Genomic DNA, 6,679 nt, shown 5'->3' on the forward strand with positions numbered 1-6,679 from the left:
AGACTTCATGTGCACTCACTGAACACAGGACCTACATTCTAAGTCATCTGGAAAACAGGGCTGGCAAAAGGCCCTTGGATCTGTATGAAAATTAATGAGAAGAATAAAATTGCTTCCTAAAACATTAGTGACGTTTCCCTGAACTGATTTGCTGTGGATGTGCACCTCTTTCAGCAGGTGCAAAATCCAGTCCAGCTTCAGGCATGGGACACATGCTGAGGTACTGAAACAAAGTAAAAAGAGATTAAAATCAGGCATCCATCCATAAGTCTGGCATTAACCTCTAAGGACAGGCGTAAGGATCTTTCATCACTGTATTTCCCATGCCTGTATTTCCCATGCTGGATTCACACATCTTCTCTACGTGGTTCAGTAGGAGATATCTTTAACATCATAACCTTAAAATGTATAGCTGTAGAAATGCAGTTGCTCTGTTTCTGCTCTTCATAACAGCTGGTTCTCCTCTCCTTTGTTTGCATCAGGTGTAACTCGTGCTTGGACCTCAAGTGTTTGTATGGCCTCCGTGTGGTCACATCTGCTGCATAACCTTTATGTGGGCTTTCCTAACACCTGCAGAAGATAAGCAAACTTCATTCCACATACAAGGACAGGGACCAGAGCTTTGCCCCCCTGACATGAGGTGGCAGTGGCAGGTGCCAGTCACACAAGAATCCCCTGCACCCACCGGAGCTGTAGAGAGACCCAGGAGCGTGCCAAGAGGGGTGTTACAGCTGCCCAGTTCCCCCTGCAGGGGCAGGTCTGCAGGTCAGAAGACACAAATTTGCTTTGGTAGCTCAAAAAGTGCCACCAAGGGCACTGAGAAAGCAGAGCAGGGGGCTGAATCCACCCTCGCAGGGGCAGGGATGTTAAACAGAGCTGAAGCACAAGTGGGGACATCAGCAGGTGCCCGCACTGCTGCAGGCAGGCGCAGGGACGTGGGACCCCAGCCATGGCTGCCCTCGCCCCTTATGCTCCCAGGGCTGAGAGCTGCAGGAGGGCTTCCTGGCCAGCGAAGCGGGGAGGCCACAAGCTGGTGGCTGGTCACTGACGTGCACATGGCAGGCGGCCAGCCACAGGCTCTAGCAGGCTCGGCCGCTCAGCACCCAGCGGCCCCCCTGCACCGCCAAAGGCCCTCGGCCTCCGGAGCAGCCGGGCTGTGCTGGGGCATTTCAGGAATGACCCCGCGGTGGCCGTGCTGACCATTTCATGGTATGGCGGATCACGTGCCAGCCACCGGAAAATTTCCTGAAAGCCATGCAGCTGATCCGCGTGTCCATGCCTCCAGACAAGCAGCACATCCTGCCCCACGCCTTGGCTCTGGCCGTGGCTAATAGCTCCACAGGCAGGAGGAAAAAAACAACAACAACAAGAAAACAGAAGCCAAGTTATGCGGCCAAGGGGACAAAAATATTTTCCTGGTCACGGCGGGTGACCGGCAGAAACCCTGAAACGTGGTGTAAACACCATTCAACGTGACACGGAGGCGGCTGCCTGCAGCAGGCTGGTCTCAGTGCTGGTCTCCCCCTTTTTTGGGGGGCCTGGGGCTGTCCCAGCTGGTGCATGGGGTCCAGACCCCTCACCCTGCCAGCAAGGTGGGGTGGCCAGCACTGCCAGTCCTTCTCGGGGACGTAAACAGGACGCCCCACCCTGGCTGATACCGATCAGATGGACATTACAGAGCGGGGAAAAGGTTGGGCCTCACCGCCGCCACGCCGGGTTTTGTCAGCCCAGGTCTGTTCCCTTGCCCTCGCTCTGTGCTGGTGACTATTTAACTTTGACACATTAAAAGCAATAACTACCGAATGCTTCTGAGCAAAAAGCACTTATAATTGGATAATGGCCACAGAGCATCAGTTGCTCGGTTGCCTAACGCCTGAAGGAAAGCACGAGAATTTTTTTCCACCCACAACCCTATTATGAAGCTGACAAGGTCCTGCTCCCTGCAATTCCCATTAATTTTACTGCTGGGCTTAGAGATTTATGACAGCTTTGTCTGACATTCGTGAGCCAGACAGGTATTGTTACATGCCGATATAACCCCGGCAGCAGCCAGGAGTTCTCCACAAATGACTGCGTCCCAGGCAGGCAGCAGCAGCGCTGGAAAGCTCCCGGCTTTTGTACAGGGAAATACTAAATAAATGAGAACCGCCCTGAATTGCAGTCTCCCTTCCCACCCCCAAGGAAGCCCTACGCATGCCAGAGAACAGAAATCGCTGCTCATCCTGTGTTCAAACACTAAGCAAGCTTAAATCCTTAGAAATCCTTGAATAGCTGGCAGATGATGACATGCACCAAGGACATACCATACATGTCATTTAAACCCGCTGTGATTTGGAAAAAGTCAAACACGCACCAGTTATACTACCCAGGAACAGAGGAGGAACAACCAGCTGGCACTCTCAAACTTCTCCTTCCAGCACTCAGTTCTCTATAGATTCAAGGATTCTTTTTTTCTTTATATAATGTCCAAAATACAGAGAAAATAAACAGAACTAATATAGCAGCAGTACAAGAGAAAATACCATTGGGGTTCCTGTTCACAAGGCTATCCTGGCATTCATCTGAAGCTGTTGACATATTTAAGAGCTACCCAGGCCCTGCCAGCTGGATGCCAGTGTTAAGCTCAAATACACAACCGAGAAAACTTGGTGCTTCATTCTGCAGTTTGCGTGTGAGGTAGCAGCAGAGCGTATTCTGGGGCACGGCTCTTCCAACCAGCAGCACTCTCATGGTGAGGGCACCGCCGCACTCGCTCACTGCCAGCTTGACACAGGCTTTGTAGGATGCTTGAAAGTCAGCTGGGGTCACCTATGGAAAACCAAGGGTGCTGTGTGGTCTTACTTGTTGTGGCCAAGTGATTTTGTCCTAATGACTGGCGTGCTGCTGAGCACGACCTCCAATCCCATTCTGTCCTTTCTGCTACCTGAATGAGCGCAATCTTAATAATAATGAGCCACAAAGGTTACTGGCTCATCCTTTCTTTTTCGGTTAAGGAAATGAATTAGTCAATCATCTTAAGCATTACATAAAAAAATAAAATAAAATAAAAAATAAAAAAATAATTTAAAAAATCCTGTCAAGGGATCCACTGCATTGCCCATTATGGGCCGAGAAACAAACCTCAGGTATTAGTACCCAGACTTTTTTAATGTGAGGGGTACACAATAAAATCCATTTTGACTCCCTATCATGTTCTGTGACAACAGAAGAGAGAACAAGCACAGATAGTTGCCCTTACAGTGCAAACAGCAACAAAATAACACAGTTTGTACATTTTTCCCTCAGCTTTGCCTCCCTCACGTTCCCAGCCTTGGAGCCCTCTGGTATCTTTACCCGCTGATACAGTGGCAGCTCTGCACCCCGGGGAGGTGCCTCCTGGCACCGGCTGCTGGTGCGTCCTTCCCGCAGGACCACCAGCAGAGGTCCTTGGAGCCGTCCATCTGGGACATTCGCACGGCAGCGGTGGTGATGGGGACACCCTGACAGGCACCCGGGCCTTCATCATCCTGCTGCCGAGCAGGGGGACACACGGCTCTCGCTGGGCATCAGGGTGCTGCAATGGGGACACGAAGGTGGCCTGAACTCCTCCTGCTGCTGGGGCTCTTCTCCAGCCTGGGACTATCGAAAACGACAGGGCAGGAGATGAGACATCCGAATGGACAGAGCTGATTGCCTCAGGCAGAGACATCCCCCCTGTATGTGTGAACAGCCTGCGGGGCATTGTAAGCTTCTTAGAAGAGAGAGTGTAAAAATTTGCCTTTAAAAAGAGAAGAAAAGTGATAGCCATCGGCTGGCAATGAGGAAGAATCTATAGAAGTAAATCAAATACAGAGGAAAAAAAATAAAGGAAGCATGCAAAACAGACAACCACTTGAAAAAACAACTGTCATCATCTCGCAGGAGCAGCATCCACGGGCTTGGGCACCTGAACGAGCTGAACACCCCACGCGGGGCTGGGGGCTGGCTGGCTCCTGGCCGGCCCTGCTGCGGGCAGCCGAGGGCAGCGCAGGGCTCCCAGTGCTGGGTGCCAGCTGGGGGCCCGCGGGGCGAGCAGCAGGCGCTGCCCACGCTCCCTGGGGGGTAGGGGATGTGCGGCCATCGGCCCGCAATTTGCGTTTAAAGAATTCATAAAAATTCCAGCTTCTGCAGAGTTTATAACCTTGACATTTTTTTATCACCCCCTGGCTTGTTTCTTTTTCCCTTTGTGACCCAGCAAACCCGTACAAATTAGTATTCGAAAGTATGCAATTAGCAAGCTGCTCCTGCAGCTATGTGGCTCTCCTGCCACCCGGTTTCCCAACGGTGGAAATCAACAATAAAGAACAAAGAAAAGAATTTGCTGCCTCATATTAATGACTGCTTTTGAGGACAGCATTTGTATTTTAAATGAATAGCTTGCTGAGGACAAAAAGGTCAGAACTGCAGTTTACAGTGGCGATAGAGGAGCAGGAGGGCAGAAGAAAGGCAAAAGCTGCAAGCAGACAGGCAGAACAACATGCTTTGCTTGCTGGAGAGGCTGAGACCAGCAGCCAGCCACTCTGAGGCCATGCGTTTAGGGATCAAAATATGGGCAGGGTCCCATGAAGTGCTGTGGAGGGTGGTGGGAGTGGAGCACGCTCACCTCCCAGTCAAATGAATGAGCCCTGTGGCACACGGCATGGTTTGGAAACACTCAGCACAAAGGTGATCCCCTCAAAATCCTTTCCCTATACAAAGCCATCGACCTACACGTAGAAATTTTTTATCACCACTCATCTCTGATGCCCTGAACGTGCTCTGTCCCCTGAGACATTGTCTGTGGATGTGTCATAAAGACCCTGCCAAGATCCAGCAAGAAAGTCAGTGCCTACACGTTGAGTACAGCTACCTGGGAATGTGTCCTTTACTACCTTAACTTCTTCATATTTTCTAAGGGTAAGGTGAACTGAGAAACCCAAATGAAACATGGTTCTGGTTCAAGTTATACCACAAAAAACAGCCCTCCTCTGTGGGCATCCATCAGGAGATGACCTCAACCTGCTGGCTCTTGAAATGTGCAAGCTGAAGATGATCCAGCATGGGAAGATTTTAACCTATAATATACAATGAGAACGCAACAGCCACAACACACATGGTGGCAAAGTCAGCTGTAGAGGAAAGCTGAAGTCTCTGAATGGGCCCCGGGATGCCCCGAGGTGGACACCCGTTGTGGTGGGTGCAGGCTGTGCAGCCAAGGCCAGCTGATCACCAGCTTCTGCAAAGGTGCAGAGAGGACCGTGTGGCTTCTCCAAGTGCAAGGGGTTGTGCCACTCATCTTTCCACAGCACTCCAGGATAAAGCAGGCCCATGACCCCCCAGGCCACAGGGACTGGCTGGATGTCTGCAACAGGGCCATGAAGCTCTAGTGAGGGCTGGACCATCAGCAAAAGCACCCTGGTGCACTGCTGGGGAGAGGGCAAAATCCACCCATCTTGGGCCACCCTTGGAGGACAGAGGTCCCTTTTGTCGCAGGCTCACTCCAGCACTGGCTCCAGGGCAAAGCTTTTCAGGAAAAATTAGGATATGCTAAAGCTGACTGACTGCTGAGCTCTCTTATTTACTATAATAAGAAGTAGAATAACATTTAATTAAGTGCATGTTTCTGCCAATCCAACAAGCCCCTACCTGTGACTGTGTGTGAAGCACAGATGGCCTGAAGGCATAGTACCTGAAGGAGAAATTCCAGTCCCTTGAATAACATATTAACATTTTTAGCATACATTCAAAGCATTTAATGCAGTAGGAAAAACGTGTTCTGGTCTCAGTGTCCTTGATAAGAGACAAGAAGGAAGACTGTAGCTTTCAACCAGTACATTCTTGGTCCACATCCCTTTTTGAAATGTTAGAGCCAAGAAAGCAAGCAGAAAATCAGCTTGAAAATGAGGCTGGCCAAGCAAAGAAATGCACCTTTCAAACCAGACCAGTTCTGGACTTACTCCTGGAAAGAGCGATTGCAAAACTGCGAGCCAGATGAAACCAGCCCTCTGCCACCCTGACCCCCATCCCAGTGCTGCTGCTGCAGCTGAATCACCCAGTGGCTCAGAGCTTCTGGCACCAGGCTTGAGAGTCTCCCCTGGCCTCTTTCTAGGCATTTGGGCACTATCTGAAAAAATCTTTGGCTAGGAAAAGGAGTAGCTAAATAAGTACCTCTTTAAATAGGTGTTCTCAAGGTACAGATTAGTCCTTGTCTTGAGCAGAGCTGGCAAATAATCCTGCATGGAGACGTGGGAAGAGAAAAATTATTTCAGGAACCATCTGGTAGGACTGGCCATTTGTATTGTAGGTGTGATGGAGCTGGAAAGAAAAGGGTGCTTGGAATTGGACAGGGTGCAGGAGCACAGAAGGTGGCAGTCCCCCACTGCTTTGTCCTCTCTCAGTGGCATCCAACATGCTGAGCAGAGCCCTGACCAGGATGCACCCACCTGAGCAGCCAAACAGCTCTCACAGCATCAGCAGCATTTGCTGGGTGTCCCCAGGTGTGGGGGACCACAGACAGGCAGGCATGTCCTGAGGGCAGGTTCCTCGCCTCTCTTCTGGTTGCTGGAGCCCCCTGAGAACAGGCAGCATCCTCTCACAGAGCACTCCTTTCCTCCCCTTGCCCTGCCACAGGCTTCAGGAAACAAAATATTCCTGTTTTGGCCCTGCTTTTTAAATTCACGCA

This window comes from Cygnus atratus, chromosome 1 (assembly GCF_013377495.2).
Source record: "Cygnus atratus isolate AKBS03 ecotype Queensland, Australia chromosome 1, CAtr_DNAZoo_HiC_assembly, whole genome shotgun sequence".
NCBI classification, from domain to species: Eukaryota; Metazoa; Chordata; class Aves; order Anseriformes; family Anatidae; genus Cygnus; species Cygnus atratus.